The sequence below is a fragment of the Mesocricetus auratus genome, unplaced genomic scaffold, assembly GCF_017639785.1.
Source record: "Mesocricetus auratus isolate SY011 unplaced genomic scaffold, BCM_Maur_2.0 Super-Scaffold_100027, whole genome shotgun sequence".
NCBI classification, from domain to species: Eukaryota; Metazoa; Chordata; class Mammalia; order Rodentia; family Cricetidae; genus Mesocricetus; species Mesocricetus auratus.
Window position 1 is genome coordinate 6,781,817 of NW_024429208.1, and position 14,358 is coordinate 6,796,174.

The following is a 14,358-nucleotide window of genomic DNA, read 5'->3' on the forward strand; positions in this document are numbered from 1 at the left end:
GGAGAGTCATCTCCCTTGGAAGTGATCTGGGCGCGAGGATTGGAAGACGGAAGACAATATCCATGCAAAGGCGTCTTAAACAGGAAGTGAAAATGAACGGAAGCAGCGCTGGCCCAGGGCAGCCCATCTGAGGCCATTGCGAAGGAACCCGGGCATCACACCGACCCCGCCCCCTGACGGTGGGCGGGGCATGCACAGTGACGTGACTACGTCATTGCTACGTCATTCTGCTATGTCACTCGGAACGAGAGGAGTGAACAGAGCAGCCAAGGCACTGGGATGGGAATGTAAACCGGGAGGCCGTCGCTGAGTGGGGGGGATGAGTAAGTAGGCTAGGATTCTCGTATGGGTGCTGACGTTGTTTAGCAAGATGGGAAGAAAGATGAAGGTGCGTGCGTGCGTTACTAAACGGCAATGGCATTCCCGACTGATGGCCATGATAGAACGATGAGTTAGTGAATAAGTATGTCATCTGGGGAGACACACTCCGCTCAAATCTTTCATGTGGAACGATGTCCACTAATTTCATACTTCTAGCCTTTGCTACACATGTCCCAGCTTACCTTTCCTCAGAGAATTAACTTCCAGATTGGTACATTTAAAAGAGCGAATTGAGCATAGGAAGTCTTCGAAGAAATTGTTGGTGTGTGGCGGGATGAAGGTGCCTAGTCCAGGGAATATAAAGCAAATCCTAGGGTTTCACGCTAAGAAACTGCCCACAGGTAACACCCAGTTCTAACTTTGTGAGTCGTGTTTTACAGAATAACATTCCCCCCATCTCCATAATCTGCTAATATGTTCTGAATGTGGCAGACAGACATAAGATGCCCGAATAGGCCCCCTGGCTGGGGACAAGAACATCAGAGTCGGGAAGGATGTGAGAGAAGTAGAGGTCACAGAGACTTGAAGATACTGCCCAGTTAGCCTGGAAAATGGACCAAAGGAGTGCAGGCCTGTGGTGACACTTTGCTTATGATCTAACAAATAAAGTTTGCCTGAAGATCAGAGTAGAGCTAGCCACACTAGTTAGCCATAGAGGCCAGACAGTGATGGTGCATGCCTTTAATCCCAGCACTTGGGAGACAGAGGCAGATGGCTCTGGCTACACAAAATTGACTCAGGCTAAAAGAGAAACAGAGTGCACACAAAGGTGATCCCAGCACTTGGAGTGACGTGTCTTAATCCCAGACTAGAGAGGACTATAAGGCAGGAGGAGACAGGAGCTCAGTGCAGTCTGGACATGCATCCTGAGTACAGGATCACCCTTTGGTCTGAGCATTGGTAGAGGTGAGAATTCTCAAGTGGCTGGCCACTTTGCTCTTGTAGTCTTCAGCTTGAACCCCAGTATCTGACTCTGTGTTTTTATTATTAATACCAACTAGAATTTGTGCCACAGGCAGCCTATCGAAACTGGATAGGACACGCACCTGGATTCTTGAGTTTAGGACTTTTGACTTCTAGAACACTTAACATGAATTGTTATTAAGCCACTCAGTTTGTACTAACTTACCACAACAGCCATAAGAAACCAGCACCATCAACAATAAAGGTGACAGTGTCCTGGTGCATTCTCCTTTATCTAGAAAAGAGAAAGCACACAGTGTGTCAGGCTGCTTCACAGACTAGGCACTGTGACTATGGTCTGATGGAGGGGCCCTCAACATTTAGAGGAAAATGTCCAACAGCCAAACAGCACAGGTCTGTGACTGATGAGAAACGCTTAGTCCTGAGAACATTAAAATGTGTGCCCTTGAAAGGGATTGTGGGAGCCTGGCCTTTTTGTTTCTTTTTGCATCCTTGTCATGAGGTGAGTGGTTTTGCTCCGACATGCACTCCGTCACTCCACATGCCTAAAACAATGGAGCCCATGAATACCAGACTGAAACCTCTGTAATTGTGAGCTAGAACAAATATGGTTATCTCACATATTTTGTTAAGGTGAGGATGGGAAACTACCATACCACTGGAAAGAGATCTGCACACCAATCCACTCAGTTACAAATGCCGAGTGAGCAAATGTACTCAGGGCTTCCGGGCAGGGACATGAAGTGGGAAACATGGTTATGCAATTCAGTTATATAACTGGTATCATCTATAAAGAGAGTCGCATCAGTTATCCAGAGTGGCCCAAGGATTTGTGACTTCCAACTCGGAAAGAAGAGTATCTGAAGCTCATGGAAGGAACAGAGAAAATCACACACTGTTTATAACAGGATCCTTAAATATCCAGCTAAGGCCATTTCACCAAACACTTGCAAGTTAGTATGAGCTGTGCTACTTCTGTCCAGACAACTATGGCAATCACTCAGTTATGCAAGCTATTCGATTTGGAGCAGAGACAAACAGGTGGGTAGATACCTAGTTGCCATAAATGGACTTTTTTTGATTATTTGGTTTGGTTTGTATTTTTTTGTTAAGGTGTGGGCATACTATAGCAGGCTATATAAGGGTAAAACAATTACTAAACCAAGGTTTAGATCCATGACAGGCAGTTCCTTTCTAGGAAACGTTCCGTCGGAGTCCTGATGACTTAAATGCTCTTTCTCCATACTGCTAATGTAACACCCATGCATTGTAGTATTTACTGTAATAATGATGCTTACATGCCAGGCACACAGTTCCTGCACCTGTGCTGCTTCTGTTTCAATGTGTTACAGGCATCACCAGCTCGTTCAAGTCTCATAACAGCCCTTTGAGGTAGCTGACATTATTAATTACAATACTTACAAATCAGAAAGCTACATCACGGAAAGTTTAAGTAATCACTCAAGTTCACAAAATTAGTAAGTGATATATCGGGCCAGGATCCCTGATGCTTGCACCCATTCACTGTCACTGCTGATGCCATGTGATTCCTGTTTGCATGGAAGGGTGCTAGAAAGCATGACTTACACGACTCATGCCTAAGGGTCTTTTTTTTCTTTAACCAAGGTGGGTATGTTTTGTATGGGATCTTCCCAGGTGTATTTATTAACCAGTCACTTGGCTGGTAGCTATACGTTTTGGAAGAGCCCATTCAGATTTCTTACAGTCAAGAGTGAACAATGAGCCAGGCGTTGGTGGCGCATGCCTTTAATCCTAGCACTCAGGAGGCAGAGACAGGAGGATCTCTGTGAGTTCGAGGCCAGCCTGGTCTACAGAGCGAGTTCCAGGACAGCCTCCAAAACGATACAAAGAAACCCTGTCTCAAAAAAACAAATAAATAAATAAAGTGAGCAGTGAGGCTGGAGAGACAGCTTTGGGGGTGGGGGGGACCTGAGTTTGGTTCCCAGCACTCAAGTGGAGCAGCTCATTGCCTATAACATCTGTTTCAGGAGATCCAGCGCCCTCTTCTGGACACCAAACTTCTGTGGTCTCATAGGCACATACCCACAACAGAGATACATGCATGTGCATACTAATCTAATGAGTATACCAATATTCTCTTGAAAAAAATTAATCCAAATCTTCCATCATCCCGCATCAGCATTTCAGTACCTAAATAGCTGAAGCATATGGGCAGTGTTCTGTACCCCACTTAGCAGATTTTGCCATGAGGTATAATAGAAGCATCCAACATTGTCAGACTTGAAATCTATTTATCTCGAAATATTGGCAACTAATGTGAACTTTTAAAAAAGGAAGAGAAAATAACCTGTGAGTTTATAGGCCTGTTCTACTGCATAAAACTTGAACATTTTTCCCACGTTATTTTAGACACCTGGTTTTATGAAAATTCCTAGATTGTCTGTGCCCCTCCAGCGACCACCATAGAGACAGGAATGGTTATGTAAAGTTGACAGTCCCCACATGAGGTGGCTCACTCTTCATAAAGAGCTGTCGGCCCCCTTCCCATCTGCTGATAGGATTCTGAATGGTGCATATCTGTCTTTAGACAAGCACATGATGCTTGCTGATCCCACAGAAAACATGCTTGTCCATATTGTCCTGAACCCACGCTCACAAACCTTCCTGCCCACTGCCATGGGTGTTGCACCAGTTTGTCAAGTATCATGCCTCCCCAGAAGGAACAGCCCCCCCAGAACCTATGAATGCCTGTCCTGTAAGACTTACTGTGGACTCCATGGCTTTGCATTCCCCAGAGGAAATCCCATAGGACATTTCTTTCAAGGCCGAGTGTCATGAAGTGACTCGCCTCGAGTGACTGTGGTGTGTGTGTGTGTGTGTGTGTGAGTGTGTGTGTGTGAGTGTGTGTGTGAGTGTGTGTGTGAGTGTGTGTGTGAGTGTGTGTGAGTGTGTGTGTGAGTGTGTGTGTGTGTGTGTGTGTGCTGTATGGCTCCATGGTTCCTCTTTTCAACTTGGCTGACATGAAGCACTGAGTCACATTTGTGGCTCTGGGCTAGGAATGCAGTGCAGTTTAACACATGCAATGCCCTGGGTTCATAAGGAAACATATATGTGACTGCGATTGAGTGCCCAGGTATGAAGTCATGGCCTGCATATCCGCATTCTAGTTTGTTCCTGATCCAAGCATGTTTAGGTTTTGCTTGCCCGGAATCATGTATAGATGTGTGCACTCTCTGTGTAGTTGCAGCCGTCCTCAGTTGTTTGGGGAAAATAAATGGCAAATATGCTTATGATAGATATCCAATGCATAAAGTGTAGCCTTCTGCCCTCAATTCAGACTGGGAGGACTGTGCCTAATGAGTTCTCCTGTGTTCAGTAAGAACAGGAACAATGAGTTATCTTCTGAGAAGTTTCAACAGTATTTGCAACTCTGGAGGATAACATTCCTTCCACTTTTTCTTCTGACGGAGATGGACAAATGAAATCATAGTGAACAAGTCTCAAGTTCTCCAGTCTCCTCAGTTTCTCTTATCTCTCTTGATGCTATCTATCATCTAGGAGGCTTGAACTTCAAAGACTAATTCTCTGTGTACCCTAGTCTTTGCTTATAACTCCGCTCTGTCCCACAGACTGATAACCTATCATGTTCTGTAGTACATATGTTTCCATACGTATATTTAATAGAAAGGACATGAAAGATCATAAAAGACTCATTGTTGTCTTAATAAGTCTGTAATATTTATATAGGTAATGACTGAGAGTGGTTGAGTGTGATGACTATTCTTAGTTATCAGAAACCAGTTACCTCAGTGGTTGAATATTTTAATCCTAAAATTAGCATAAGATAGTAAGGCATCATGTAAGTGCAAGGCAAATATTACAGCATACCACATTTTAATACTTGAATTTTGGCATTTCATCATTTCTTTTTTTAAGTTATTTTATTGTGTGTGAGTGCTCTATCTACATGTATGCCTGCGCACCAGAAGAGGTCATCAGATCTCATTAGAGATGGTTCTGAGCTACCACGTGATTGCTGGGAATTGAACTCAGGACTCCCGAAAGAGCAGCCAATGCTCTTAACCACTGAGCCATCTGTCCAGTCCCTCTTTGTTTCTTAGTATATATACCAAGAACCTTAAACAATTAGTGATTGCCTAGGTGTAAAGAGAAACCTTTTCCTTGAGAGAAGCCTTCCCGCCAGCCTGGTTCCAGAGCCGCATCAGTCCCAAATAAACACACAGGAGGCTATATTAATTATTGAAGCTGTTGGCCTTGCTTGTTTCTTACTGGCTAGCTCTGACTTAAGTAATTACCCCATAATTGTTAATCTAAGTATGTCTCTTACCGGAGAATAGTTCCGGGCTTCCTACCCCATGGCGTTACATCTTGACTCTCTGTGTATCTCCTTCCCAGAGTCCTCCTGGACTCCTAGTCCCACCTATCTAGATTCCTATTGGCCAGCAGTGCTTTATTGACACAGGACTTCCACATCACCTAGGCTTTCTTATTGTCGTTTTTCATGTGCAGGCTACTTTGAGTCAGACACAGAGGGAGGCAGAGATGAAGGTGAGGTTCAGGTTTCAGGGAGCTAACAGTCAAGAGCTGCAGCTCAGCATGGCAGCCTCCAGTTTAAATATTCATTTCTCGGACTCTAGTTACATTTTAAGAACTCAGTAGGTACTGTGTTGGACCGTTTGCATATGGAACATTTGCGTTATTGCAGAAAGTTCTGTTGGATTGTGCTGGTCTAGAAATCCTCTAGAATGAATCAGGCAGGTAAAGTAGTGTTAGAATGGCTTGGATACATTGGTACCCATCACCAGAAATTCTCTTTGGAGAGTTTCTAAGAAAGTCTCCTTTTGTTGTTGTTTGACAACTACCCAAAGGTAGCTCTGTACAGAACGTTTGCATATGCTACCCTGAGGAAAGCCAGTGTAGGGTAAAGAGGAAGATACTTTAGATTCTCACATTTGTCCTAGTTTAATATAGCAAAATTAAATAGCTGCTGAAAAAACAGAGGGTTGTAAACCTTTGTCAAAAAAAACACTAAGGCAAATGTTCCAAAAAAAATGAGCAAAGGAACCGAGTCTGCTTTGCATAAAATAGAAAAATGAAGATTGCCAAAAAGCATGGAAAGGCATTCCGTTTCACTTGTTCTCAGTGTATTGAGTCAAAGGAGACTGTGAACTTCCTCAGCTTCTTTGGAAAGGAATGTGTCAATATTTATTCCAATTGAAATATACCTGCTTATAGATATTGCAGGTAGCCCATTCTCCCTGGAATCTGCCAATGTAAAAGTTTCTCTCTCTCTCTCTCTCTCTCTCTCTGAGGATATTTACTTTGATACTAGTTGCATTTTTATTTAATTAATTGTTTGGTTGGTTGTTTGGTTGGTTTGGGAACAGGGTTTCTCTGTGTATCCTTGACTGTCCTGAGTGCTGAGATTAAAGACGTGCGCCGCTACCACCCAGCAAATGGCTGTGTTTTAAAATGGAAGCACCTAGAGTGTTCGTCAGTAGAGAAGTAAGCTGAGTGATGATGAAATATACTATGGAGTATTTTTCAGTTAATAAGAAAGATGTACATATACTGAATTGTAAAGGAACAACTTGCACTTCAGTAAAGAAGGGGAATGTGATTTCCCTCCTGGGTCCCCAGAGCAGCTGGGGTCACAGGCATGCTCGCCATGCTTGACTCACAGCTCTGCTGCAGGGCACCCCTTCTGCAGAGCAGTGCTTGTGTGTGGGGTTCAGGAGCAGCAGCACATAGGAATTCTTCATAAATGCATGTTGCAACTAAACCAGACCCTCTGAAGCCTAGGATGAAAGCCTGCTCGGCTAGGTGAAGGCCAGAAGTCTCTCTCAACCAACCAGCGTGGCTTACGTCAGACCGCCCAAACCACGCACACTGAAGGCTCGATCCCCTGCACAGCAGCATGAAGCGACAAGCCTGTTGGACGGTGATTGGATCGTGAGACCTCTGACCTACTAATGGGCTGGTCTGCTTACAGACTCATAGTTTACTGGGTTTGGAGAATAAAGTTTGTAATAAAAATAAGGTCTGTCTTTCCTTCTCAGCTACCACAAAACAAGGAACTCTCCTCACCACATTATCCCTGCCTCACCACAGGCCCAGAACGACTAGGTCAGTGACCACAGACTAAAACCTCTGAAACTACCTCTGGGGATGGAAGGGTTTGGCCCAGGAGTGAGAGCACTTGCTGATCTTGCAGAGGACCAGAGATGAGCTCCCAGCACCCACATCAGACAGATCACAACTCCCTGCAACTGCAGCTCCAGGTGATCCAGCACCCTCTCTTCTGGCCTCCACAGGCACCCACACACATGCACATGCTCACATATACAAAAATAAAAACTGATCTTCGTAAATTAATCATCTCTTCTTGGTATTGTATTTTTAGTGACAGAAAGCCGATCACAACTATGCCATTATGGTTTTTCTTTTGTTTGGTTTTTCTAATAGCTTTACTAGAATGAGTCTGTTTAAAAAGCACAGTTTAGCGGATTCTAGTGTGTCCACAAGGCTTTGCAAACGTCTGTTCCAACTTCAAGCCTTTTCAATGCAATGAAAAGAAATCCCAACGTCTTTGTCAAGTCTCTTCCTATTCCCCACCCCTCATTCCAGCCCCAGGCAACAAGTAATCTGCTTCCCATCCCTGCAGATTTGCCAGCGCCAGACATTTCAGAGGAACAGAACCATCCAGTCTGTGGTCCTCTGTGGCTGGCTTCTTTCATACAGTGTGCTGTTTTCTCTTGAGGGTTATGATATGCCAGCATCTGAAAGGAGCTGCTTTAGGGTAGAAATAAAAAGGAAGCAGTCAGTCAGTGTGACAGACCAAGGACATAAAAAGAAGAATGCCCTGATCGGGAGATAGAAAGAGGTGTGGGACCAGAAGGGCGCATAAATGGTAACCATTAAAGGCGTTCCTCCATGTGGGAAAATAAGCTTATCAGTGTCGTTCCCCAAGTCTAGGAAGACCAAGACACACGTCAGCCAAATAGTACTGAGCATTAATTATACTTCCGTGTTTGCTCTGCCTATGCTACAGCTTTAATCTTTTTATCACCTTAACTGGTTTTTATCAAAGAGGTGATAGCTAAGGCCATGAAAGCGGGAGACATCACCAAAGAAAGATGTGGCTGTGTATAAAAAAGGGCAATGCTGAGGACATTGTATTAAAGGAATATTGTCTATTCCAGGCACAGGCACAAAACGGTTCCCATTCAGTCCCCCTCCCACCCCTCCCTTGAACCTGGTGCCCACCTTTAGCAATGGAGTCCAGATCTCCAGCCTGGAATCAGCTCCCTTTTAAATCTCGTCTGTATTCAAAGAGAAGAGAACCTGGAGACAGAACAGTTAGGGAAGTCAGATTAGAACTAGTGATCACAGGTTCGTTCATGGAGTTGAAGGGAACGATGTCAAGGAAGGCCCTGCCTGTGCGTGTGCCCGGGTGCACGCATGGCATTCAGAGGGCAGCCTTCAGCATTGTGTACTCCAGGCTGTCTGGCCTCCCCGCTTCTGGGCCATTCCCCTGTATCCACCTCCCCTCTTACCACAGGAGTGTCAGGATTACAAATGCATGCCACCACATCCACCACCACTACCCCTGTTCTTAAATGTGGGTCCCAGCTTGCGTGGCTAGTGCTTTTAGCCTCTTAGCAGTCTCCCTAGCCCCCCCCCCCCAAACAAACAAACAAAAACATTCTTGTAAAGAGCAGACTGTGTTCTCCAGTGACTAACTGGACTCCATGGTAAGGAGACAGCAACACGATCGACCCAGGAGGACTGCTTTGTTCTACAGAGCGCTCCTCTTGACACTCTTCTCCCATTTAAGGTAGGTTCCTTTGAGGGAGGAGCACTGGTATTAAAGTCTAACAGGACCAGTAAGGCACACAAACACAGCTTGTTTGACTTCCACAGTGTAGCCTAGTAAAGAAGAACAAGAGAACACATTGGAACATTGTGTGTCCTCCCAAGTGCCTGTGCTCTGTGCTTCCGGTTGACTGCCATTCACTCCTCCCCAGAGGTAACTGTTTCTCCTGATCTGTAACATTGGTTCTTCTGAGAAGTGCACATGGTGGGGGAATAGCTTATGTACTGGCAGAAAACCTACCAGATGAAGAGCTGAAAGTAGGAAGTTCTGTGGCATAAGTAAGCTCCTCAGTTCAATGGGAAGAGAGGTTCCCTGGAATAGATGACTAGCAAACCCGTAGGGACAGTTGACGAGCAGCCATGGAGAACGTTATGAGAACATGGACTCTAAGGGGAAGGCCAATGGACACCCAGCCAATGTCTTCCTCATCCTATACTCTCAAAAGAAAATTGAAGATGGGTGAAGAAAGACCAAGGGCCACTCATCCAAAACATAGAAATGCTTACCCAAGCTGGACATTGGTGGCGCACATCTTTAATCCCAACACTGGGGAGGCAGAGGCAGGCGGATCTCTGTGAATTCGAGACTAGCTTAGTCTACAACGTGAGTTCCAGGACAACTAAGGACTGTAACACAGAGAAACCCTGTCTTGGGAAAAACAACAGCAACAATTGCTTACACAGTGTCTACACTTGAGCTTGTTGAGAATCACAATCCACTGAGAGGTTGACAGGGAGACTGAGCCCACCACATCACAGCAACTGAATCAGTCATGATTTCCCACAACTCCCAGGAAGGATGGTGCTCACCTACCAGGGTAACCATCCGGCACTCTCTGCTTCCCACCTGCAGTTTCCGTGCTTCCTGTGACAACATCTCCAGGTGCTGGCTGCTTAGCCACCAATTCACGGAGAACATTGATAACTAGTGGTACCATCTTCAAAGTGCGGTCTACGACTGACTAGCCTCATCAGCACCACATGGGAACTTAGGAATAGAAGTGTTCATCATAAGGCTGTGGAGGTAGATCAGTGGTCAGGGTGCCTGGTGGACAAGCATGAGGACCTACCTTGGGATCCTCCAGAACCCACGTGAAAAATCTTGGTGTAGTAGCCCTTGTCATCTGTAACCCCGATACTGAGCTCGCCAGAGACAAGTGCATCCCAGGGGCTCAGTGACCAGCCATCTAGCTTAAGTGGTGAAATCCAGATTCAGCAATAGTCCGTGTTTTTCAAAAACTCAGGTGTAGCAATGGAGGAGGAAGATACCCTCTCTGTATCCCTATTCCCCTCTCTCACACGTCCACAGCAAATAAATAAAAGCTCACCACAGAGCCCTCTGCAGACCTAGCCCATCAGTGGGGCCCAGACACCTATGGTTAAACAAACCCAAGTGAGTCTGATCATGTGTCCAGCTGTGAGAGTCACACAAGGCCATCAGATGCTAGGAACTGCCACCGGCAGACCCACATAGGGTGGTAGGTATTGATATCAAACCTAGTTTGTCCCTGTTGACACTTTGCTCTCTGCTGTCCCGTTCTGTCCACTTTGCCTCCACAGATCATAATTGTTCTCAACACACAACTGTCTTGTATACTCAGTCTTGTTCTACAAGGACATCTAATATGGTTTCGTGCCCCCAATCATGCTGTACACACTCCATTAAATCTTTATATCATTACATGACATGATGTTGAAATTATTAACTCACCTGCCTTCCTGGCTTGATAATTCATCGCCCACCTCCATTTAAGCAGCTAAGCCACAGGCTCCCGAGGTGCCATGCAGGAACATGGCTCTTGTCTTTGAACATCCTGAAACCTGCAGCTGTCACCTGGGAGGGGAGCTAGGAAAGACAGCCCTGGAGAGCAGTGAGTCCCTACATTGTGACCACGTCTTCCTGGAACTGAGAAAAAGGAAACATCCCGGTCCTGAGATGTCATTTGTCTGGGGATCTGTAAGGGCAGTCAAGCTGTCTTTGGCTTCTGAGTGACATCAGCCGTGTGTTTGAGGAGTACTGACTGTGAGGGCTGTGCTATGCTCGGGAATCGGCTGACACTGAGCAGAGAGCACGAGAATGTGCCCACTTCTTTCCTGAGTGTTTTTTTTAATCTATTTGAACTTTTAAGAAATGCAAGTAGGCTGGGCGGTGGTGGCGCACACCTTTAATCCCAGCACTTGGGAGGCAGAGGCAGGCGGATCTCTGTGAGTTCGAGGCCGGGATGGACCGACAGCCTCAAAAACAATACAAAGAAACCCTGTCTCATAAAACCAAAAAAAAAAAAAAAAAAAAAAAAAAAAAGAATACAACTTTTCAACTATGAAGTTTTATACAACTTAAATAATGTATTTTCTAATCTTTAATATGTTGTCATTCCTGAATAGAAATTTGGGCTGGGTTTGGTAATCAACACCTTTAATCCCAGCACTCAGGAGGAGGCAGAGGTAGGTGAGTTTGAGGCCAGCCTGGTCTACAGAGCAAGTTCCAGGACAGTCAGGGCTACACAAAGAAAACCTGTCTCAGAAAACCAAAAAAGAAAAGTTTGAGCGTCAGACAAAAGGATTTGTTGTTGTTTTGGATTTGTTTGTTTCAAGACAGGTCTCACTGTGTAGCTCTGGCTGTCCTGGATTTCAAGTTCACAGAGATCCACTTCCTCTGCCTCCCAAATGCTGGGATTAAAGGCATGCACCACTACACCTGGATTAGACAAGCATTTTTAAAAACCTCATTTTCTCAAGGGGTAATATAATAATTGTTAAATTAAGAAATAGTTCTTATTATTTGGAAAGTAATACTTGTCAGGCTGGAGAGATGGCTCAGCAGTTGAGAGCACTGACTGATCTTCCAGAGGACCAGGGTTCAATTCCCAGCACGCACATGGCAGCTCACAGCTGTCCATAACTCCAGTTCCTGGGGATCAGACGTTCTCACACAGACTTACAAGCAGGCAAAACACCAATGCACATGCACTAAAAATGCATTTTTAAAAAGTAAGGTCATAGTTGCTCACTTGGAATAATTTTGAAAATTCACAACAATAGCAGGAAGTTAGTAGCTAGTGATGAGCCTAACTTGGTATTTCCCCCGTCTTTCTATGGTTCTTATTTTGCTAACATCAAGATCATGATCTACACAGATTTCTTTCTGTCTCTTCACTTACTGCCTTATGGCATCCTTCCATTGTTTTTTTTTTAAAGGTCTAAAATGATGTTTGAATGCTCAAATGACATGAGAAAAGATAACATTCTATCATTATAAAATTAACTGTTTCCTCTTTTGGGGGCTTCTCTACTATTTTTTGCGACTGTAAAAAAGTAATGCAAGCAACAAGCTGCATTTAGTTTAGAATTTAAAATCCCTGGTTATATTCTAGCATACAGAATACCACAGGATTAACCGAATAAAAGGAGCAGACCATTTTAACACCCTTAAAGTCTTAAAGCCTATTGTAAATCTAACCTGTAGGGTTTTTTATTTTAAAATTATATTGTATGTGTGTGTGTGTATGTGTGTGTGCGCGCGTGCTCGTGTGTTCTTCAGTGTAAACACCAGAAAAAGGGTGCCAGATCCCCTGATGCTAGAGTTAAAGGTGGATGTGAATTGTGGGTACCGGAAACTGGACTGGGATCCTCAGCATGAGCAGCAACTGCTCTTAGCCCTACCTCCAGCTCTAATGTGTAGTTTGATGACATCTATGAAGTACCTCTTTAATTACAGCTCTAAAAGTCCTGGATATTAGCATTTTAAAATATTCGATAATATGCTTGCTAGCTTCATTTTTATGCTAATATGCTACCATCAAGTTTATGCATTTGCTGTACAGTTTATCTTAACTGGGGATTAGACTGAGCTGGGTCATCATTTCCTCCATCAAAGGGTGCTGTCTGGTTAAGCTCAGTTAACTGTCACTAGCTGGCCATTTTCCGGGTCATCCGGGTGTTATTGCGTCCTTAGTGCTACTGCGTCATTGTGCCTGTTACTAGCACATTCCATCAGTTTGCCCTAACTTTAAGTATGCAATTTAACAAAATACTGTGCAAAACACTGTTCAGAAGGGCTTCCAAAGGCAAAGAGGTCAGACAAGTAGCTGCTGATCAGTGGTGAAAAATACCCTCCATTCTAAGCAGGAATGCAATGAAGTGTAGACTGTACTCGTCCCTTCGTAAATGCTGCCAGGTCACACTCGCTTTGAAGAAACTAGAATCAGAAATCTTGAGGCTAGTGGTTTCAGCAGGGCAGTACTGACCCCTAGGGGTCATTCTGGAGACATGTGGGGGCCATTTTCAGTTTGTTTTACTAGCTGCACTTGGTGCATGAAGTGCAGGGACATTTGACATCCCAAAATGGTTTGCACAATATTTAACCCCGGAGTATTCATATAGGTAAAAGCCTGGTTTTTGTTTTTTTTCCCTCTCAAAGAAGTGAAGTGTAACTCCCTAGCTTTGGGCTTCACATAGTTCATTTTCTTTTAAAGAGTACAGTGTAGAAAAGGAGGTGGGCAGAGGAAAAGTTTCAGGGAAATTTGACAAACATAACCTCAGCAGGTCACCAGGTTAAGTTAGTGATGCACCCTGAATGCATGCGCCCTCAGTATGCGAGGATGCTTTACCTGCAGTCTTCCACTTGAAGATATATAACTGCACTTTCATTATCGTCATCACAAAAGCAGAAAACCCCAACTGTGAAATAGTCCGTAAAATAACCAATACTCAAAAAAAAAAAATGTTGGTCTTGCAGAACATAAGGAGATGAGAATTTGGCTAAAGAGCCTTGGGAAACGTTTTCAGTCCCTATCCTGTCAAGTGAGGGATCAGGGCTACTTTCTTCCACTAGATGTTGATCTACCCAGCACTCAGACTGGTGCTAGGCAACCTTGATCATCAATAGTATTGACTCAAAGAGAAAAATGTTAAGTGACAGAATGAGAAAGCGGGAGACATTTGGAGTTCTTGCTGTACAAACCCTCTATCAACCCTTTCTAAACCCGCCACAGTGCTTGCTACTTGGGCCTTTCCACGTTATCAACAGCATCATAGGAACATAACCCTCTCCACAGTCATGTTGTCAACAGTAATTTCTATGTACTATGCTATGGACAACTCTGGGGCCCTTTCAAACTCCTTTGTCTAAGCCTACTCCCCCAAATGGATTCAGAGATGTCCTAATTAGGGTTT

General features: G+C 44.4%; 1 long non-coding RNA gene across 1 annotated transcript; it reads left to right on the plus strand.

The window, feature by feature from the left end:
• Positions 1-475: 475 nt before the first annotated feature.
• On the plus strand, positions 476-7,683 carry LOC121134313. The gene is made up of 2 exons (XR_005871388.1): positions 476-2,346; positions 7,420-7,683. It is a non-coding gene; the product is annotated as an uncharacterized LOC121134313 (long non-coding RNA).
• Positions 7,684-14,358: the final 6,675 nt, after the last annotated feature.